Source organism: Dasypus novemcinctus, chromosome 17 (assembly GCF_030445035.2).
Source record: "Dasypus novemcinctus isolate mDasNov1 chromosome 17, mDasNov1.1.hap2, whole genome shotgun sequence".
Classification (NCBI taxonomy): Eukaryota; Metazoa; Chordata; class Mammalia; order Cingulata; family Dasypodidae; genus Dasypus; species Dasypus novemcinctus.
This window is the reverse complement of record NC_080689.1, coordinates 78,178,693-78,202,176: the sequence shown is the minus strand read 5'-3', so window position 1 is coordinate 78,202,176 and position 23,484 is coordinate 78,178,693. Positions and strand designations below refer to the sequence as shown.

Here is a 23,484-nt window from a genome sequence, read left to right as displayed (position 1 = left end):
TGTATGAGGTATTTTTGTTCAGACAGCTGGTAAGCCTCTCTCTCCTCTCCTCTCCTTCAGGCATGCAATGATTTAATATCTGAAGACATAAAACTGTGGCAAAGGTGGGCGTCAAAGAGAGTGCAGAGTCAACCAATCACAGAAAGTAAGAGACAAAAAGACCGCTGGTTAGCGATTCAGGCACGAACCCATAAAGGACCTGTCCAACCCCCCTCCTGTGAATTTCCTTGTGAAGAGGATCTTTGAGGAGGTTATTGGTGAAGATGAAGCTGAACTGGACAGGGCGGGCCATTGTCCAGTGAGACTCATGTCTTTATAAAGAGAGCCAGAGACAGGAAGACAGACGACCAGGCAGTGGAGGTGGAGATTGAGTTGTTTTTTTTTAATATTTAATTTTTAGTTTTAATTTTTAAAGATGCTTTAGATTACATAAATGTTACATAAAAAAATATCAGGAATTCCCATATGCCCCCCTCCCTCCCCCTCCTACACTTTCCCCCATTAATCCCATCCTTCATTAGTGTGGTGCATTTGTTACAATTGATGAACACATTTTGAAACATTGCTACTAACTGTGGCCTATAGTTTACATTAGAGCTTACACTGTCCTGCACAATTTTGTAAGTTACGACAAAAGATACAATGGCCTGTATCCGTCACTGCAATGTCAGGCAGGACAAATCCAATGTCCCGAAAATGCCCACATATTACACCTATTCTTCCCTCTCCCATCCCTCAGAACCTCTAGTGGTCACTGCCTCCATATCGATGATAAGAGTTCTTCCATTGCTAGAATAATAATAAGTCTATAGTAGAAAGACTCTAAGTCTACTTTAGTCCAGTGTTCATTCCCCAATCTCTAGGATTCTGGGATGGTGATGCCCACTGTGCCTCTAATTGAGAGGGGGCTTAGATCCCATGGGCAGGTGGATGAGACTTCCTTGCTTGCAGTTATAGACACTCTCCATTCCTTGGGATAGGCATTGTCCATCATCATCTGTTGTGGGAAAATAGTAGGAACATGGTTTGAAGTTGAAACGTTTCCATAACGCAGAAAAAAAGTGCGGGCTTAGGAAACCCGGGCATTGACTAGATGGAACACCGTCTGATCAGCATGAAAACATGTTTGTGTGATGAGGCGTTTGAACTTTGTGTGACCTGTGCCTTATTATTGTAAATGTTGCATCCGTTCCTTATTATTGTAAATAACAAACAGCTGCTTGTTAGTTCCTAAATAAATACGATGTGGAAACTAGGGTCGAGGCTCTCAGTTCCGGAAGCTGTGAGTCCCCTGATCCCATCTTTACTTCCTCTCTTGTGTCTCTCTTTCTGTCCTTTTATTTTGTAAGTTCTGTGTCACCTTCCCTTTGAGCCAACCTATTACTGAGCTCAGCAATTATCACCTTGTTAGTTGTCCTGGGTGCGTCCAATGAACTGGAGAGTAGATGTTGCAACTCTGCTGAGATTCAGGGCCCAACTGGCACATGGACAGATGAAAGATTTAAGTCCCTGGGCCATATATTTATCAAGTACAGTGCTAATTATAGGTTCATATAAAGGGGCAGAAGAGCCATGTGTGGAGAACCTATAAATGAGCCTAACTCTGTTACACTAGGGAGCATGAATTCCAAAGCGAGGCCTCCTGAGGGGCGTGGAGTTCCTGAGCTGTCTGCCCTGCTCACAGTGTCTGAATGTCTCGAGAGCCCTCAGGGGCCCTGCTAGTCGAGGCACTTAAATAGTGGCTGTCAGTGAGATCCTGCTGAGACTTGTAACCTCTGGAATGACCTCCCGGAGACTGAGTTTTGCTGCCACAAGCCAAGGAAAGCCACGGATTGTCCACCACAGGTGCCAGGGAGAGGCACAGGTACAGCCGCCCCTTTAAGAGGGGCCTGCTGGCAGCCTGACTTCAGCTCCAGCCTCCAGCGCTGTGGGAAGAAAGTTTTTAACTGTTTACGCCAGCGAGCCTACTTACTGTTGCAGCAGCCCTGGCAAACCAAGACAAGGACTTTAGAAACCCTCCGCTCAGCCCCTGGCTTTACAGACGTGGACGGGGCCAGGAGGGGGGCACGTGACGAGGTAAGGGAAGAGGCGCTGGATGGCGCCAGGCCGGGAACTCTGGGAGTTAGGAAACGAGAACCTAAAATCCCACGGCCCCTTCTGTCAAAGCCCTCAGTCCTTTCTCCAAGCTTGCAGGGAGCTCACGCAGCGCGGGGTGGGGATTTGACATTCAGCTCCACAGTCCGCAGTGGAGGGGCTTTGCTACTCCAGAGGAGGTGCTGGATCTCTCTTAAGTCTCTCTGGGCGTCAGTGGCTGAAGGCCCTGCCAGACTTGCTGGCTTAATCAGGTAAGGAAGCTGTGGAGAGGTGTCAAGAGACCCTTCTGAGGTCCAAATCAATACCTTTCAGGAAACTTGCAGGAAAACAAAGCCGGCTTTGAAGACCCTGAGTTCACAAAGGAAAGATTCTTTTTCTGCTAAGACAAGTTAGAACAATACAGAAATAGTTAAAACTAGTTCAGGAGGGTTTTCCTTTTCCTCCGAAAGTTTTGGTATTGAAAAGGGATTTTCCCATAGTACATCTGGGCATATTTGAATCTGGAGGAGGAGGAAAACAATTTTGAAGGAACTGAATTTGCCTTCCGTTTGCTGATGGCTAATCTACAGAGCTTCCTCTCACCCTGTCCAGGACTTACGTTCTTCTCTGTCCACTGCTGCCTAGTTGAGCACCCCTTCTAAGCATCATCTCTCCTTCTAGAACTTCCTTTCTTTGACCCAAACTCATGTACACTATGTCCACTGCCTCTGGTTTAAAACTGGACAGGATGAGTTTTAATAACTGCAAGTGTCCCCAAAGTTACAGATCCTGTTGAAACTGTCATTAAGAGGTTCTCCTCTCCACTGGGGAGGGGGAAGGTAATAAATGGGGGAAAGTTCTTTATGTTTGCATCCTTGATTGAGTTGTGACTTCAGTAACCACAGTAAACCTATTAGAATGGGGAAGAGGGCAGGTAGTGGGAAGAGTGCCAAAAAGGCAGGCCCATCTCGGGCATATACTTCATTGCCCGTGTGCTTTAATGCCCAGCTTCTTTCCTTGCTAAAACATCAGGTTTCTATCCCAAGGACCTATCTGAGCTGTCTTTTAGAGTGAAGAGCAGTCCTACCAGAAAATGGGGTCTGGAATCCCAGCGTGGGACCGTGGGGGCCCTACAATGACCGTTTCCCCGGCCTGACTCCAGCAGTAGCAGCAAGTAGAACCTGCAAGGGTAAGCCAGAGTCCCCAGGATTCTCAGGAATGCCTCCAGGTGGATGTCACGGGGTCCTGCTCCAAGGGCCCTGGCTGGGCCAGGGTCAGCAGAAGCCTCCAGACCCCTGCCCGAGGATCAGCTGTCACGCAGCGCTCCTGCTCCCCTGGTCCTGACCTGAGCTCCTTCGTGTGGTTTCCCAGCCCTCAGGATTTGCATCGTCCTTTGGATGGTCCCGCCCGTGAACGGGCACCGCCTGGCTCCTTGGATGGCTCGCAGCCCCAGCAGCGCCACCTTGACGAGGCGTGAGGCGCCCGGTGGCCACCAGGTGGCAGCCGAGGACTAGCCTGGCCGGATGCTAGTCGCTGGTGACGCGGGAGGCCCCGCGGGGGCGGGGAGAGGGAGTTTTCTTACCGCAGTGTCACTAAGGAAAGGACAGCGAGTGGGCGGCGATCTTAGAGGACTGGGCGAGCAGGAAGGAGCAGGAAGATGGCGTGGCCCCGAGGGGGACTGGAACAGGAGAGTGACCACCGCGCTGCCGGCTCCCCGCGCGCTGGGCCTCGCGCGAACCCCACGGCGCGCACGCTGCCACGGGCGTCGGGAGCAACCTTATGTCCCCACCGTGGGGACACCGAGGCTCAGGGCAGTTAAGTTACCCGGCCAAGTTCACAGGGCTCTTAAGGGGAGGGGCTCGGGGTGAAGCCAGGCCTGCCTGACTGCAGAGCCAGCGCCTGAACCCCGGGGGCCACTCCGTGCCAGGGCCACGATAGCCCGCGCTGCCCCCACTGTGCTCCCGGAACCCACCCGGCCAGCTGTCAGAAATGCAGATTCTCAGGCCCCACCCCAGCCCTGCCGAGTCAGAAAATCGGGGGGTGGGCCTCCGCAGCCTTCCAGGGGATTCTGACGCTTGCTCAGGTTTACACCGCAGGCGGACGATCAACGCAGCACCCTGCCCACACGCTGGGCTGCGGCTTCCCCTCTGGGCGCCCGCACTCGGGATGCAGGCCGAGCTGGACGCGTCCCCTTCCAGCGTCAGGCCGCCTGGCCCCAGAGGAAGAGGAGTGTCCGCAGGGCGCACCCCAGGCCCACCCCTGACCTGCTAACATCTTTTTCTCCCTTTCCGCTGCTGTGGGGAAATAAAGTCTTGGTGGAACTCGGCACTCTCTCTTCATTAACATGACAAACAGGCTACTTCTATCAAGGGCAACCGGGTGAGACCAGCCTGGAATTTAGAATCTCCTTATAAATAAAGTCTCAGCTCTAAGCATTAATGAAAGACATGGGCTCTTTATGGCGCCATTCATTTCTGATTTGCCAATTCAGTAGCGGGAGAAATGTCTTCTATCTTCGCCCCTGCCACTAATTATGGAACTCTGCCCTGATGTGCGGTGGTGCAGCGTCTTAGCAAAAAACAGTTTCTTAGCAATTAATCTAAAATATGATGTAATATGTATGAGGGGAAGACTCCAAACTGTTAGGATTTGTACATCAGGCTAGGAATTTCTGGGAAGATTTTCACTTGTTTGTGCCTTTTGAATTTTCTTTTTCTTTTTCTTTTTTTTACTTTGAAGTGTGTACAAGTTTTTCAGTAAAAGGAAGAAAATAATAAAGGCTGCTTTATAAACAAGTCTTTGATTCTAGGAGATGAATCTGATAAAATGAAAGTTATGAGCCTGAAATTCCTAATGGCGATGATTTGAATAGGCAAGAGCAGTTTGAAGCTTTCCTACAGTCACTTAAAGAAAAAAAAACCTCATTAACTGTCACTTTATTTGTTTGAAATTTGTAATTATATCCATAGGAGATGGGGAGCCCTTTTAGCTGAGGCTCCAAAAAGATATTAGGGACAGGATACTATTTTGGGGAAATTATTTCCGTGGAATTTGAACCACCTCGACACTGTCACTTACATGCCAGCAGTTGATATGCTAATTAGTCATTTTTCTTATATATTTGTTTGTCAGATTATCTGTGACAGTTTGCAGCTTTTGGTGGATCCCAGAAGAGATGATGTTCTTGTGTGGAACCCTTTGATTGGATTGCTTGCTGGAGTCCTTTAAAAACCCAGGACGGAAAGCAGCAGAGATGAAGAAAGGACCAGGAGCTCAGGGAGGAACCCGGGAGAGGGGAAGCTAGGAGAAGACAGCCAGAGCTGAAGCAACGAGCCCTGGAGGAGAAGCAGATGGCTCCAGGGGCCTTGCGACTGGGAAGGAGTCCAGGATCACCAGCAGCTGACCTTCGACCTTCCGGGCACAGCCTCCCTGATGATGCCTTGATTTGGACGTTTGCACAGCCTCAGAACTGTCAGCTTTTACCCTAATAAAATAAATTCCCATTATAAAAGCCAATCCATTTCTGGTATATTGCTCCCAGCAGCTTTTAGCAAACCAAAACATTACCGATGGAAACACTGTGGCTTAGCACCTGTATCTAGCCTTGAAATCAGTGGGGGCACATATCAGTGTATTAGTTAGACTCTAATTGTGTAGGGTTATTCAGACAAACATGTAGACGACGGCTCCAGGAATTCCACCCACCCCCGATGAGTTGGATGTCTGATGCTGGGACCTGCTGAAGTGAGCTCCTCTTATAAAATGGGCTTCTGGACACCACCAGAAGGAGACAGGTCGACTTGGGGAGGTGAAGACGTTTTAAAGGCAGGCTCGTCACTGGCCAAGGACCCCTGCCTGTGATGTCCAGAAGCCAATATCTGGGCGAGCTGGCTTCCAGCAGGCTCCACCAGCCCTCAGGTAAGCCTCCGAGGAACGGGGGGCCTCCACAGCAGCAGCTGTCAGCTGATCCCCATTAACGAGGCCACTGGGGACCCCCAAGACCCCCTAGAAGGAAGGTGATTCCTCAGCGCTTGGGGGGGATTGAATAGAAGTTGCAGCCAGCAGAGCCTCCTCTTCACAGCTCTGTGCGGAGAGGACCTCAGACCAAAAGCTGTATGTGGGCTCTTTTACGTCCGTGTCTCTTGCTCATCTCCCTCTATTAGAACGTAAGCTTCCTGAATTCCAGACCGGTCTGTCTCCTTCAGGGTTGTATCCTCAGCATCGAGAACAGGGGTTCTTAAGCAGGGGTCCATGGAAAGGTTTCAGGGGGTCTGGGAGCTGGATTTGAAATTCGGAAAAACATTATTTTTGCAGGGACGTGTTGGTGAGGGTGTGGTGTATTTTTTTTCCCCCAAATTCTACTCAATTTATTCATTTTTAAAAAGATATTACATTAAAAAAATATGAGGTCCCCATTCACCCCCACCGCCCCCACCCCACCACTCCCCCCACAGTAACACTCTCCCCCATCATGACACATCCATTGCATCTGGTGAGTACATCTCTGGGCATTGCTGCACCCCATGTCCCGTGTTCCACACCATAGCCCATACTCTCCCACGTTCCATCCAGTGGGCCATGGGAGGACATACAACATCTGGCAATTGTCCCTGGAGCACCACCCAGGACAACTCCAAGTCCCGAGAATGCCTCCACATCTCATCTCTTCCTCCCATTCTCCGCACCCAGCAGCCACCATGGCCACTTTTTCCACACCAATGCCACATTTTCTCGATTATTCACCACAATAGTTCATGAATAGGATATCATTAAGTCCACTCTGATCCTTACTGTATTCCTCCTTCCTGTGGACCTTGGCTTGGTTGTGTCCATTCCACATCTATGTCAAGAGGGGGCTCAGATTCCACATGGATACTGGCCGCCATCCTCCTGCTTTCAGTTGTAGGCACTCTAGGCTCCATGGTGTGGGGGTTGTCCTTCTTCAACTCCATGTTAGCTGAGTGGGGTAAGTCCAATAAATCAGAGTGTAGGAGCTGAAGTCTGTTGAGGCTCAGGGCCTGGCTATCATATTGTCAGTCCAGAGATTCAAACCCCCTAGATATATCTTAAGCCCCAGCACCAACTATAATTCCAGTAAAGTAGCATGAAAGGCTTGTGAAAAGAGATGGTGTGGTGTATTTATTAAACAACACAGTAGAGTGTGGCCTTAGTCAGGGGTCTGTGGTTTTCACCTGACTGACGAAGGGATCCATGGAACAAAAAAGGTTAAGAACACTGACCTAGAACAGAGTGGATCCTAATGAATGAGCACTGAATGAATGGGAAAACTATCACAAATGCTAGGCTTATGGCATTCTTTGACACTTTTGTTATGGTATGGTGATTTTTAAAAAAATTAAGTTTTTTTTTTTTCCAGCAATAACATATAGGACAAAGGTGTCCTTAGGTAACATCTAAAGTGATGCTGAAAAAGTGTTTTCTTGATATAACATTGAAGTAAGAACTGTAAGATAGAAGTTTTCAAACTTGTTTGTTTCTTTAGCAGCAGAGTCCTTTTTTTCTGATGAGAATCTGAGCCAGAGACCCAATATCTAAACAAGATAAAAGTGAAGGTGCTTGGGGAAGCGGGTGTGGCTCAAGCAGTTGGGTGCCCATTTACCACGTGGGAGGTCCTGGGTTCGGTTCCCAGTGCCTCCTAAAGAAGATGGTTGGGTAAAGAAGATGAGCTGATGCAATGGGCTGGTGTGGCAAGATGATGTGACAAAATGACTCAACAAGATGATTCAAAGAGATGATGCAATGAGGAAATGAGAAACACAACAAGCAGGGAGCATGTGGCTCAAGGGATTGGGCTCCTCCCTCCCACTGGGAGGTCCTGGTTTCAGTTCCTGGTGCCTCCTAAAAAGACGATAAGCAGACACGGAGAGCACACAACAAACAGACAGAGAGAGCAGATAGTTAGTGGAAACAATGGTGGGGGTGTGTGTGGAATAAATAAATAAAATACATCTTTATAAAAAAACAGTGAAGGTGCTTGGGTTCAAGGTGAGGACATCTCAGATCACTCTCTTCTTCCTCCAAGGAGTCCCAAAGCACCTCCCTGCAATACCCAAGACAGTGTTTCTCAACCCTGGCTGCACGACAGAATCAACCTGGTGGCTTTAAAAACTGCAGACACCCAGATCACACCCTCTGTGGGTGTGATTCTGTGGTGGACCCAGATTCTCCGTGGGTGAGGCCCAGGCAGCAGGACCCTTCAAAGTTCACCAGGGGTGTCTAATGGGCAGCCAGGATTGACCACTGTGCTACAATTAAGCTATAGTTAGGAAGTGACTGCATAAGATGCACATAAGCATCTTATGGCGATACTTTCAGACTCCATCTGGGACTTTTCAGAAGGACCAGGCTGTGGTTTGTTTTATGTTTTATTTTAGTCTATACTAGGGCCAGATAGTGCATGTTTGATCTTGTGGGCTGAAATCATGCTCTCCCAGGAGATGACCTTGGGGAAAGAGACATTGTCTGGGAAGATGGGTGGTGAGGGGCTGAAGTTCAGCTGCTCTTTTTCTCTCTTTTTTTTTTTTAAGATTTATTTTATTTATTTCTCTCCCCTTCTTCCTCCACCCCAGTTGTCTGTTCTCTGTGTCCATTTGCTGCATGTTCTTCTTTTTGTCCACTTCTGTTGTTGCCAGCGGCACGGGAATCTGTGTTTCTTTTTGTTGCGACATCTTGCAGTGTCAGCTCTCTGTGTGTGCGGGGCCATTCCTGGGCAGGCTGCACTTTCTTTCGCGCTGGGTGGCTCTCCTTACGGGGTGCACTCCTTGCGTGTGGGGCTCCCCTACATGGGGGACACCCCTGCATGGCACGGCACTCCTTGCGTGCATCAGCACTGTGCATGGGCCAGCTCCACACGGGTCAAGGAGGACCGGGGTTTGAACCTTGGACCTCCCACGTGATAGACGGACGTCCTAACCACTGCGCCACGTCCGCTTCCCCTGCTCTTGTAACCTCACCTCCTCTAGCTCCAAAGCCCCTTCTCTTTCTGCCCTCCCTGAACTGCACGTGTTTGCCAAGAGCAGTCCTTCATGATTTCTGTTTCTCCTTATACGTTTTCCTTTGGTGTGCTCGCTGGTTCCCATGGCTTAATTTACCCCCTTGGTTCTCGATGTTTGTATCAGAAGGAGCCACTTTGGTGCAGGGCTTGGAGTTGGGGACCATCAGGCAGTTAACAGACCACTTTCAGAACATTTCCTTAATGGATAATGTATAACAGCCACCTTTCAGCAAGGAGGTCAGAGTATTTGGGACAGAATGGTACATATCCCCATTAGCTGAATGAATGATTAATTCCATCCCTTGTTTGTTGGCATCTGGGGTTCCAGCTTGATAATCATGATTACAGCCATTCATCTGAGATTATTCAGAGACCGGCTTGGGTTTCCAATATTCTGCCCCTTCTAAGGCACCACGTGGTTGGATGTGAGTGAACCCATAATAAGCAGACAGTGCTGCTCACCTCTCAGTGCTCCAGGCAGGATCCATCTTGGCTGCAAACAGCCCCTCCTCAGCTAAAGGGAGGGTTTAGGAAGCTTCGTCGCCCTTTCCCACCCCCTAGCCTGGCTTTGCAAGAAAGAGAGCATCCTTCACAAAGGTCGGAGCCTCCCTTCCCTTCAGGCTCTGGAAACGCAGGCACGGGAGTGAGAAATTAAGTCAGTTTTGTACCTTGTTCTTTACACAACCTGCCAGCAAGCTTGTTTTGTGCACTTTCTCACATCTCTGCGTGTTTCTTGGGACTACAGAACAAGCGTGACCCCAAGATGCCCACAATAATGGGAGGCAAGGGTAAAGCCCTGGGCTGTGGCCTCTTCTTCCACCACGCCGTCCACTCCTCTGAGACACCTTAGCCATCCCGCCCACCCGAGGCCTCCGTTCCTCTTCCGTCCTCAGCGGCAGCCTTCTCACCTTCAGGCTCACGCTCCTGCCACCCGCTCCACGTGGCTCACCCCAGCGAAATGTCTCAAGTCCGACTGCACTTCCGCAGCACTTGTCTTATGCCAAGCCGTGGCCAGGTGGGGGACGGGGGAAGTCTGCCTCGCATTCCAGAGAGCCGTTTTTCTCCTGCCCTCACCAAGAGAACATGCTCCCCGAGGGCAGGGAGTGTTTGTTATTCATTGCAATCGACTTCTCTGTTTAGTGCAGCCTCTCATTGGAGTCCCTCAGTGAAAGCCTATGCAATCGAATTGAGGGAAAAACAAATGAGGCCTCTTGTTCTAGAAAGATGAAACTTTACTTGAAAAACCATGAGTGGGGAGATGGATGTAGCCCAAGTGGCTGAACGCCTGCTTCCCACGTATGAAGTCCTGAGATTGAGCCCTGATGCCTCCTAAAAAACAAACAAATGATGAAACCAACTCTCATAGGGAAGCAGAAGTAGCTCAGTGGCCTGCTTCTCAGGAAGTTCCTGGGTTCAATCTCTGATAACTCAAAAAATAGAACAAAACAAAAAAGCATGAATGTATAGGATGAACTAGACTTACTGATCAAATATAATCAAATCAAGACTCGATTAATCCTTAGAGTTCTATTTGAGAGCATGGACTCATTCTTCAGATAGACCTGGTTTTAAGTTCCAGCTCTGGTGGCCACTTGCTGGCTGACTGTAGGCAACCCGACTCCCTAAGCCTCAGTGTCCTCATCTGACATGGCAAAATAATAGGGCCTCTCTGTGGTAGTCTGAGACTGGATGTACTCCAAAAGTCATGCCCTCGAAGCTGGTGCGTTCCTGTGGGTGTGGACCTACTATGGGTGGGACATTTGGTTAGGTTACTTCAGTTAAAGGCCTTTCAATTAGGTTACTTGAACTAAGGTGTGGCCCAGGGTGGGAGTTAAGCCTCTTATTAAGAGAGTTCATTATAAATAAGATGAATGGGGGGCAGGGCAGGCAGAGAGAAGAGAACCGAGAAGAGAGAAAGCCACAGACGCTGAGGGGGAAAGTCATGGATGCAAGAAGCTGAAAGCCACAAAACCTGGAAGAGAAGGGAGAGACCAGCAGATGCACCATGAGCCTTGCCATTTGATAGAGGAGTCCAGGATTGCTGGCAGCCAGTCTTTGGAGAGAGAGCATTGCCTGGTGATGCTTTGATCTGGACATTTTCATGGCCTTAGAATGGTAAGCTTGAAGCGTAATAAATGGAGCTGATGTGGCTCAGTGGTTGAGTGCCTGCTTCCCACACACAAGTTCCTGTGTTCAATCCCCCGCCCTGGTACCTCAAAAAAACAAACAAACAAAAACCCAATGCATTTCTGGTATATTGCATTTTGGCGGCCTAGTTCTATCTTACATAATTGCTATAAGGATTTAATGAAATATGTCAGTGCCTGACATACTACAAGTGCCTGTGATAGGCTAATGTGTCAATTTGGCCAGGTAATTGTACCCAGTTGTTTGGTCAAGAAAGCACTGGGCTAATTGTAATACAAAGACATTTATGGACTTTAGTCACCAGTGAGTTTACTGCATAGATGGCTGATTACATCTACATCAACCAGGGAGATTGCCATCAGCAATGGGTGATGCTTTATCCAATCAGTCGAATGCCTTAAAAGGGGAAGTGATTTCAGCATTCAGAGAGAATTTCCCAGCTCGTCTTTGGACAGCCAGTGTCTCCCAGAAACTCATCAAGGACCTTCTTTGGACTTTCATCGGAACCCCTGGTTTGTAGCCTGCCTGCGGAACTTGGACTTGTGCATCTCCCCGGTCACTTGAGAGAATTTTATAAAATCTCATAGTATTTACAGACGTCTCCTGTTGATTCTGTTTCCCTAGAGAAGCCTGACTATTACAGTGCCCAATAAATGCTTTAGTGATACTGCTATTCTTATTAGCTATTAATAGCAGACCTAAGGGCTTCTGCCCAATAACTTAAAAAGAGGTAAAATTTGATCAGGTGAAACTAGGAGTAAATTTGTTCAACTGGTTTCCCACGAAAGGGGTTTTATCTTCAAATGATAAACAGGTTCAAAGAAGACAAATTTCTTGATGTAGCATTCAGAGTAACTATTTTTGGCAAATTATATATTCTTGTCCCTAGCCATTAGCCTGGCATATGGAGGGCAACCTTGACTTCCCAGAAACGACGCCAAGCTCTTCTTTGAGAGACAGGCTGCTGCACTGGATGTACCTAGCATGGACCGATCCTGGATGCATCCCAGGGTTAATATAGAGTGGCCTAGGTGTAGCCATCTGTTCCATATTATGTTGTTTGTCACTGGTGATGGATTCACTCATTTCTCTGTCCATCATAGAGCTTTGTAATGGAATGCATGTCAATTTGTTGAAATCACCTCTCCCCGAGTTTGCAGCTTGCTCTGGAAATAAGCAGGTTGTAAGCACTGGGTGACACAACAATTTGGACGAGTATCAGTGAACAGCTTTATGAGGTATGGTGGCCAACATTTCTGCACACACCTATCATTTAGCGCGTAAGTATCGGGTCTGAGCACAGGGCTTCTCTTATGACTGCCCAGATGGAACGGGGAAGATCCTGGTAGAGCTGAGTGTCGCAAGCACTGGGTGCCTCACAGCTTCCCATCCCTGGTCCACCAGCTGACTTGACTCCTTAATGCCACCATCTCTGTGTCTGAGACCTTCTTCTAAAGGTGAGGGAAGTCACCCAGCCCACACCCATGGCAGGCCAGAAATGCTGGGGCATCACTCTCCCCCCCCAGGAGTCTTCAACCCGTGACCGATGGGAGTCGTCGTATCGGTGCCTTGCTCCTTTGCTCCTTGGTGGGGTAATGAGGTTTCCCACCATTCAGGTTTCCTAGAATCTGCCCTCTCTGGTGCCTAACTTAATAACACCCCCTCGACCAATGGTCTTTCCTTCCCACTTACTGCTGATTTTTCCTACAACCCCAGGAAAACCACCTCCCCCCAAACCCTCATCTCTTGTGGGGGAACCCGAGCGAAGACCCTGTGTTATCTCCCTGACTTGTCCTGTAGCCTTGGCTAGTCATGGGACATCCCTGGGCTCCCATGTTCTCACGAGAGGGCACCAACAACGCCTGTCCTCTGTGGCTGTGAGCGTGCAAGCGAGGGGAATTCTTGGTAGAGGCTCCAAGGTAGAGGTGGGCAGTGGTGGTGGTTCGGGGCTCGGAGTTGCTGAGCCCGTGGGGGTGGGGTGTGTGCCTCTGGCCCCGCTCCCTTCCTCAGGACGTGGAGGCAGCTGCTCCTGGGAGCGCACAGACGAGAAAACACAAACACAATTGGAGTCAGAAAACACAATGCTCCAACCCTCGTGCTGCCACTTACCGGTTCTGTGTCTTTGACAAATTACTTTAGCCTCCTCTGGATAAAGTCCCTAAGAGGATAAGGTCCTATCTTGTTTATCACTGTATCTAGTGCCGGCATCTAGTGCATACTCAGTAAAGGTTAGCTGAATTAATGGGTAGACTCTAACTCACAGAGGTGCCACGGGGCTGGATACTCAATGCCATGCATGTCTGCAGTCAGGGATCAGCAAGCAAGTGCTGTCACCAGCTGGCCCTCTGTGCCCAAGATTCTCGCATGCTTAGGGTCCAGTTCCATTCTCACTGTGCCCCTTCCCTTCAGCTGGAGTCCAGAGGCTCCCTGGAGCCTAGACCAGGGATGAGCGGGTAGGGTGAGAAAGGGAGGGGCATGGAATTTGCTCCAAGACGGCTGTACTCAAAGAAGGGAAGAGCAGCTACAGGGAACACGGGAAAGCTGATTTCTTGACCACGGAAATGGGTGCCCATTCACTCGGAGAACCCATCTTACCACCTCTCTGTAGCTTTGCTTGATAAATCTGGGGCGGAAAAATCAGTTCTCTCACCTGGGCTTCATTGCATTCTCTGTCTCTCTGCTGAAGCTCTTATCAGTTTCCCAGTTCTCCCGTCTGTCCCACATACCACTCCAAGCGCTTTTGGGAGTAGAGATTGTGTTTCATTTATTTTTATTTCTTCAGTCTCTAACGCAGTGCCAGCACCTATTAAGTGTTGAATTAATGTTTGCTAAATGGAATTAAATCAACGAAACTGTCTACAAAAGTGCTTATTATAGATACAGGAGACTTGAAAAAACAGGAGAGAAAAATCACTTATTTGGCTGTTAGACTCAGTCATTTGTTTGCCTGCCATTTGCGATATGTGTTGGATTAGTCTAGGTATGTTGAATTTGATTACAAGAGTAAAAAGCCTTCAGAAATTGCCATTTTTATAGCAAATGCAACAGTATTTCTCATAACTTAAAATGAAATGAAAGAATATTGTATACAGAATAAGGCTTATTCTACTTAGAGAGGGGATAACTATATACATCATCTTGCAGTTGATATTATGAGGGCATCTCCCCGCTCCTATCCTGCCTTCTTATAAAGAAAGCTTGGCAGCTCTAACTCTGGGTTTCCCCCCTCCCCTCTATTCATTTCAATCCTGGGGAGGTGGAATGTTTATTTGATGGGTGAACCTGGGAAGAAAAACTACGCTCAGCTCCTTCCATCTTTCTTCTTCCTCCTGGGAACAGCTCTGACCATAAAGAGTTTTCTCTGCTCCGTCTCCATGCTGTTCAGGGACCTCTGCTGTGTAGGGAAGCCTACCTAGAAAGTCTGCCCTAGAAACGCTTTATCTAATCAGTTGAATGCCTTAAAAAGGGAAATAATTTCAGCATTCAGAGAGAATTTCCCAGCTCGTCTTTGGTTAGCCAATGTATTTTTTAAAAAAAAAGATTTATTTATTTATTTATTTATTTCTCTCCCCTCCCTGCCCCCCAGTTGTCTTTTCTCTGTGTCCATTTGCTGCATCTTCTTTGTCTGCTTCTGTTGTTGTGAGCAGCACGGGAATCTGTGTTTCTTTTTGTTGTGTCATCTTGTTGTGTCAGCTCTCTGTGTGTGCAGCGCCATTCCTGGGCAGGCTGCACTTTCTTTCGCGCTGGGCGGCTCTCCTTACGGGGCACGCTCCTTGTGCGTGGGGCTCCCCTATGTGGGGGACACCCCTGCGTGGCAGGGCACTCCTTGCGCACATCAGCACTGCGCGTGGGCCAGCTCCACTCAGGTCGAGGAGTCCCGGGGTTTGAACCTTGGACCTCCCATGTGGTAGACGGACGCCCTAACCACTGGGCCAAGTCCGCTTCCCTAGCCAATGTCTTGAGAAACTCATGAAGTCATTGGACTTTCATTGGAGCCCCTCGTTGCAGCCTGGCTGCAGAACCTGGACTTGTGCATCCCCGTGGTCACATGAGAGACTCTTATAAAATCTCATACTATTGACAGATATCTCCTGTTGATTCTGGTTCCCTAGAGAACCCTGACTGATATAGCATCCATCAAATAAAATCATAAGCCCTAGAATTTCTACATCCCATCTCGCCATCCTCAAATGCAAAGCACAGGGCAGAGGTGGAAGAATAATTAAACATTCTACTTCTGGGGCACTTGCTCAAGAGCAATGCATCCAAGGGTCCCCCAGCTGGTAAAGAGTTGAACCAGTCTGTGAAAATCAGTCCAGGTACACTGCCTAGGACATTCCAGGGGCTCAACAGATGGGTGTAAGGGTTGAGGATTGGGTAGATAAGTTGGTGAGTGTTTCAGTCAGTGTCCCCTAGAGAAACAGAACACTGTTATTATAAGGAATTGGCACATGTGATTGTGAGGCTGGCAAGTCTGAATTCCGGAGGCTGGAAATTCTGGTAAGAGTGAAGTCTTGAGTCCAAATTCCTTAAACTGGAAACTCAGGAGGGAGTGGAGGGTACAGTTTTGAGGCAGAATTCCTTCTGATTCCTAGAACCCTCGCTCTGGCTCTTAAGACCTCCAGCTGACGGGATGAGGCCCGTCCAGTTATGGAAGGTCATCTCCTTTACTTCGATCCAACAGATTGTAGATGTTAAACCCATCTATGAAATATGTCCACAGCAAGAATTAGACAGTGTCTGACCAAACAGCTGGTGCTGTATAACCCAGCCAAGTTGACACAAAAAGTTAACCATCATAGTGCGTGAACAAAAGAAGTCCAGGAAAGAATGAGGGATGCATAGAGGTGAGAAAGAAAAGGGACCGGGAGGGGAGATGGAATCTGGGCACATTTGGAGGGTGGTTGTTCCTGTCACTTCCCATAATAGGTTCTTATGTGTAAAAATGGCTTAACTCACCTCTTAGCCCTTTGTCTTTCAAGAGGCTGAGGACCAGCGAGTTTGCTCTTTAGCAAGGTAACCAATGCAAGATAGAGGGAGAAATTGACAGTCAATTTCTGTGTAAGAACAGTATGATATTTTAAAACTATCTCAGTAGAACAATGCAAATATCAACACAGGGGTTCCAATACCCTTTTTAGCAACCTCTTGAGTGTTGTTATCCCATTTCTTTCTTTTCTTTTTTTAAAGATAAAGATTTATTTTATTTCTGTCCCACCCCCCTACACCCACCCCCCGTCTGCTCTCTGTGTCTGCTTGCATTCTTGTCAGGCAGCACTGGGAATCTTTGTCTCTTTTTGTTGTGTCATCTTGCTGTGTCAGCTCTTTGTGCATGCGGCGCCACCCCTGGGTGGGCTGCATTTTTGTGCGGGGTGGCTCTCCTTGTGGGGTGCACTCCTTGCGTGTGGGGCACCCCTACACAGGGGGCATCCCTGGGTGGCACGGCACTCCTTGCGTGCAGCAGTGCTGCACGTGGGCCAGCTCACCACATGGGCCAGGACACCCTGGGTACAGAACCCTGGACCTCCTATATGGTAGGCGGACGCTCTATCAGTTGAACCACATCCGCTTCCCATGTTATCCCATTTCTTTACCTATAATTTGGAGAGTCTCACCCTGTGAGTGACATTGCAGAGTATTATATTAGTAATATTATCTGGTAATTAATGGTGAGCTGGGAGTTGGTGACCCTTGGCACAGTTTCGGGCTATTAAATGATATAGTCATTAATTTCATGGGAAGGCCCTGAGCTCTTGTCTTTCTGGCTGCTAATGGCAACTATCTTAAGAGAAAGAATAATTTTCTTTGGGTTGAAAAAAATTTTAAAAATTGAGTATTAGTCACAGGACCTCTTGTTAGAGTTCTTGGGTATGTGTGTGTGTATACTTACTGGACCATATTCAAGGGTAGTCTCTGATGCTTGGAAAGATAATGGGTAAGGTAAGAGACATCTTCATCAAAAGAAGTACTCACAGAGACATAAACAGATTATTTATTTATTTATTTATTTTTTTCAGAGGAAAAATGATCTCACCGACCTGGTTAAATTCTGTGGTATAGAGGAGAGGGACTGCTGGGAAGGTGCTGCAGTCGGGGCCACAGGCATCTAGGGGTACCCAACTATGATCACAGCTTTTGTGTTTATTTTCCCACATTGTCCCAGGGAGGCAGATGAGGCACCATGTCTGTTACCTGGGCTCTTAGAACGGCCCTGGAGTGGAGACTGTCCATTGTCAGCTTCACGGCTTCCATTCTCCCTCCTAATAGCATCTTGGTTTCCTTCTAGGAAACTATCTTGTGGCACAATAAATCTTGATGCTGGACCTCTCATCACAGACCCTTTTGAGGGGTCACTGGAGAGCCTGTCTCTACCCTCATACAGCCATGGGGCAACATATGACATACTCAGTCACCTGGGTTTTCTTTCTCAAAATTTTGATCCTGAACCAGAATGATCAAAATGAAAGGAACACTTAGTCTATGGATTCTGGCAGCAGTCTCCAGTAGGGAACAGAGAGTTGAGTGGGTCTTGTCCAAACTTTCTGGAACAATCCCACTTCTGAGAGATACAAGTCTAGTTCTCCAGCTTCCTTTCAACCCTGTGAGCACCTCTAAAGCCTTTTGCATCAGGTAGTCAGAGTTGTATTCTGTTGTTTGCAAACACAGTATTCTAACTGGAGTAGCCCCTTCAATCACGCCCCCCTCTCCCTGCCCCCACGTCTCCAGAAGTTCCTGCACCCTTTTCCAAATTGCTAGTATGACCTTATCATGCCTAGGTCTTGGGGTCTCTCTTTTGCCTGTGGCAGAGAAGCTTCTCCCTACCACTCCATGACGTGGCTGCCATCTCCTACTCATGAATCATCTTTCATCTAGACCAGTGTCTACCTCCTTTGCCCTCTTGTCCCAATTTATTTGGCAAGAACCTCCTCTTTCCAGACTTAGGGAAAGAGTTACTTCCTTTCTTGAACCTCTCTTGACCTTCTCCTCCAGAGAACTGACTACTCTGTACACGATTCTGCTATGATCCTCTTATTTGTGTCTCCATGGCCCTAGTAAATGAAGTTTCTTGACATTGTCTCTATTTATATTTTATTCCCAGGACCTGGGCACAGAAGAGACTTTCATTTTGTATTCGCAGAATGGGTGGATAGATGAATGAGCCTGTCATCCTGAAGACTGCACTCACCCACCGGCCTCACACCTGTTCTTCTACGTGCCAGTTGGGGAGCACACACCTGCCTCATAACCAGGGAAACAGCCCTGATCGTCAGGCTGGAGGGAGTGCAGTAGGCTATCTATAAAGATGGGTACAGCTCTACCTCCTGTCCCAGTGCCCATCTGCCTTTACACTGTGGCTTTACTGCTCCTTCCTGTTTGGAAGTGGGCTTAAGTCTCCTGGCAGCGAATCTTACCTGGCCCTGTGAATTGATTTCACCAATGGAATGTGGAGGAATATTCTGTGACTCTCCAAAGGAGGCCTCCGGGAGCCTTGCAGCTTGTGCTTTCGCTCCTTTGGATGGCTGACCCGACACCGCCAGGGAAAGATGTTCTGTCCAGCCTTGGAGAAAGGGATCCAAGGTGCTCAGCCCACAGCCAGCACCCATGGCCAATGGGAATGAGGCCACTGCTGGCTGAGCTTCCGGGTGACTGCAGGTCCGGGAATGACCTCCAGGGAGGTGAGCAGAAGTGCCGCCCACGAGGTCTCGACCAAAATATGCTGACCCCCAGAGTGGTCAGCAAATAAGTGGCCATGGTTTTAGGCCTCTAAATTTTAAGTGGTTTGTCATGCAGCAGTAAAGAACTGCAGAAATCTAGGGGAACTTCTTGTAACGAAGAACAGGGTGCATTGTTCCCTTCATATCCTCTGTTCCTCAATAATTTTGACGTTTTGCTTCTGGTTCCCATTTATGATGCTTCTGGTTCCCATTTATGATGCATTTATGATACTAGAGATTACAGTTAATCTCTAACCCTTTGCTGCTTCAAGTCCCAGCCGCAATTTATTTTACTGTTTGCTTTTTGCCTACGGGCAGTTTGAGACACGATTGTGTCACGCTCTGACTGACAGACAATTAGGGGGCCAGGGACTAGGCCAAGTAAAAACCATAAAAGAACTGAGGGGGCACAGGTCCACCTGTCGGCTTCCCATCTGAGCCCCATGTCCCCATTGGCTGAATTCTGGGGTTGACTACGCATCTTCTGGAACCATACTGCAAAAGACAAGGAGGGGCAGCAGCAGGTAGGAGTCCAGCCGCCTGTGGAAGCCACCAGCAGCTGGGGCCACGGCCACAGGGGGAATGTAACTTTTGGCAAGCCCTCGAGAAGAATTGCAGACTCCCATAGTTTGGAGAGAAGCAAGTTGCTCAATTTCTAAGAACCAAATTCCAAGGCCCTTAGCAGCCAGCGCTCAAATGGAGACAATGAAGCTCGAGGCAGAGGTGGTGGCAGGATAGAGGGTGAGTGCCCCTGTGTCTGTGGATGCTTACCTTGGTTAATCAATACCCACATAGTAAAGGAGGGATTTGGTTAATAAAATGATGTCCATTTCTGAAGAGTAATCAGTTAGTAAGCATTTATTGAACATTCGCTACCTGTGAAGCTCTGTGTTATGGATTCTGAAGAAAGATTCTAATCTTAACTCTTGCCTTCTAAGTAATTTCTGAAATGCCTGAGTTGACGTTTCTGCCTAATTAAGCCTCAGTTAGATTACAAGCCTGAATCTGATGACTTGGCTCCTATATGTCCTGGGGTGCTAATTCTTCCTTCCAGCGATCACTAGGACAGGGCCGGAGCTGGCATTGGAAAGACAACTGGGCAGTATGTCGATGGAGCCAATTCAGTCTTTCATCTGATTATCCAACCAGCATTTATTGACGATCTTATTATGGATGCCAGACCTGTGCTATGCATCCTGAGATCTGCAGAGACCGTGTGCCAGGGTTCATGCGCCGGAGAGATTGCAGTCCACGGGTTGTTTAAAGAGTCGACCCGAAGTTGCTCAGTTGAGTCAATTCTTGCTAATATCAGCGTGCACTGCAGTTACGTGCGTCATTCTAAAAGTGGAGTTCAGCAAGGATTTTCGTTAGTTAGTACCAGTTAGCTTACGTGAAATGTTATATACACAGTGTACACATTTAATTGTGTCACACATCTGTGTATGTGTACATGACTGAATACAGTGGTCAAATGCTTGTAAGGAGAATTAAATGAAATAGCATATATTAAGTCCTTATAATTAGAAGTCTTTCAATGACTATTAACTCCTTTCATTTTTTTGTCCTGAAGCCACTTTTGGTGTCTTGAAAACACCACCCAGTGACAGGAAGAGGACATGGACAGATCCTGCAGTGTTCTTCCAAATTCAAATGTGCATCCCCAATTGGTAAATGCTGAAAAGCTTTTCTCTTTCCACCACTTTCGGAGCTATTTAACTTCCCAGGGAGCATAAAAATTATCCAGGGAGAAATGAATTTCACATCTCTCTGATCTTAAAGTCTGCAGAACTAGATGTGCCCTCTTGGTAGGAGGCTGAGGCACCTGCAGATGGCAAGCGAAGCACATAAATATTGACACATGCATTAAATCGTACACTAAAAAAGAAACTTTTCAGGCAGATTGTTTATCACCACCGCGCAAAGCCTTGCGGGGTCCTGCTTCTCTGTGTTGTTGTTAGGAGGTGGGACGAGCTGATCAGGGGGTCTGAGTGAGCTGGACAGGAAATTTAAGGGCAGGAAAAAGACATAGCAAAGATTTATAAAGCATCTGGTGTGTGCCAGGTGTTCTTTCTTCCAAACACTCTTACATTTATCAATTCATTAAATTCTTACCAAACCCTACAAGGTAAGGAGTATTACAGTTGGGGAAACAGAGGCTCAGAGAGGTTAAGCAAGTTCTTAGGACCACCCAGCTATGGAGTGGCTGAGCCCTGACTCAAGCACCAGCAGTCTCCTCTGAGTGAGAAGCCCATCATGCTACAGCCCCCACTGTAACTGGACAGAAAAGTTCCAGATATTTTCAAATCAAGTTCTAGAAAGATGGGCCTGAATGGAAATGTGGAGCTATAAATCTTTTGGAAGAGAATGTGGAACAGTGTCTATACTCTTGGGGTAGGGAAGGATTTCTTAAATAAGACCCCAAAAGCACTCATCCTAAACTGAAGACCGATGGATTCAACTGTAATAAAACCAAGAAGCTCTTTTCTGCCAAACACTTCCAAGAAAGTGAACTGACAAACCCTGGGGTGGGAAAGGTATTTTTAACAATTATAATTATGAAAAACTAGTGCCCAGAATGCATTAACGACTTTTTCAATCAGCAAGAGAAAGACGAACAATTAAAAAAATAGGCCAACGGTCTCAACATACTCTTCATAAAAAGGAAATCGAAATGGCCAATAAGTACGTGTGAATGTGCTTACCCTCATTTGTCATTAAGGAAACGCAAAACGCAACCACCAAGGGAAATGATCACAAACCTACCAGAATGGCTAAAATAAAACACTCTGAAATACCAAGTGTTGGCGAGACTGTGGGGCCGTAGAAATTGCTACTCACGCGGCTGGGAGCATAAAATGGTGCAATCACTGTGGGGAACTACAGCCAAAGATATTTACACCCTGTGGTCCAGATGTCCTTTTCTGGGTATATACCTGGAAAACTGGGCATAAGTGTACCAGGAAATATGTACAGACAATAAATAATGGTCAGCTCAGCTTTGTTCATAATGGCCCCAAACTACAAACAAGCAGTGTCTGTTAACAAGGGAACAGATAAATAAATTGTGGTACAGCAGGGAAAGGAATGAACCACAGTCACACCCAACGGCGTTTGGATTTTACAATCACAGCCGTGAGCCATGGGCGTAGGGAAACAGGCCTCACTCCTTCCATCGCCAGTGCCGCCGACTACCCCTCCCTTCACCTGCGGTAGGGGCAGGAAGCAGCTTCTGAGCCTCACCAGCCCTCAGGTGTGTGCGGCTTGGGGGTCTCCAGGCCTTTTCTCCAGGGCCCTGGGCAGGTTCTGTTCTCTGCGAGCCGTACAGGCAAATACATGCCCCCCCTGTTGCTGGGTTACCGGTGCCCTGGACAGTAGCGTATTTACATTTCAAAGGAGTCTCCTGGAGAAAATGCACATGAGCATCATCTGAGGCTAGTAGAGAAGAAGTGGCCTTTTCAGGCAAAAAGAAGGACTTGCTGCTTGTGAGGCTGCAAGACCTTCATGCTATCTATGGTTCTAAAATTTACATATTACTCAGTTAACATAAGACAACAACTACAATGACAGTAAATCTGCCTTAGTCGGCAGTTACACTCCCCCCCTTAGTTTTTGTTCATTCCTCCCATGTTGTAAACAGGAGCTCAATCACTTGAGCCACATCTGCTTCCCAGTAGCACTTTTGTTAGAGGCATTGTTTACGGTGGCAGTTCGTGAAATCTGCATAAGCATAAGCATAACCTCTGGAATGACCTCCTCATTCACTTTGAACTCTCCTAGCCATAACATCTCTATTTTATTTGCTATTCCTCCTTCTTGATCATGGTCTTTCTTCAAACGCATCACTGATTCTGCTGTTTATTGATCAACTCTCAGACCAGGTTCCAATAGTTGCAATTTGAGACAATTACTCTGTGCCTGGGAGTTAAGAGAACCACACGTGGTTGACTCTAACATGGCAAAGCGTTGGCTGAGTTTTTTGTGTTAGACAGTGCTCTCCGAGCACATAATTTCCCAATTGGGTCCAGGGCCAGCCAGGTGGTAAAAGAGAGGTTTTGTGTGTTGAGGCTTTGTGCCTTTTGACTTCGTTTCTAATATTAAGGGGACTTACTATTAAACCAGGGTGGCTCAAATGTTATTCACAAAAGGTTGCTGTGACTTGATCCTCTGTGCGTGGGGCAGACATTGCTAATCCTTGGTGGTGCTCTTTTCTAAAATGCCCAAGGACGGCTGGAAAATCCTTCTCAGCACAACTCTCCATTTGACTCGGTTTGCTGCACAAGCTGGGATCCACTTGTCATCTTTGAGAAGGAGGAAGGTATTTGAGTTTAACTCAGGTGGAAAATCTAAGTATAACAGAGTTTTGCCCCAAACTGCATGGCCTGGGGAGACAGAGCCTCCTACTTGGTTCCGTGAATTCCTGAGGACTTACTTTCTCAGGGTGCCTTCTCCTTCCATTTTCAGGTGAAAGGGATCTAGTACCCACCTGTGTCAGTTTGAAACTATTTTATGAGTCCCCAAAAGAGAAATATTATG

At 47.6% G+C, this 23,484-nt stretch overlaps 1 long non-coding RNA gene across 1 annotated transcript; it reads left to right on the top strand.

The window, feature by feature from the left end:
* Positions 1-1,824: 1,824 nt before the first annotated feature.
* Positions 1,825-22,201, top strand: LOC111766885 (uncharacterized). Its single transcript, XR_002798819.3, has 4 exons — positions 1,825-2,076; positions 3,143-3,262; positions 5,206-5,991; positions 18,336-22,201. It is a non-coding gene; the product is annotated as an uncharacterized lncRNA (long non-coding RNA).
* The last annotated feature ends 1,283 nt before the right edge of the window (positions 22,202-23,484 follow it).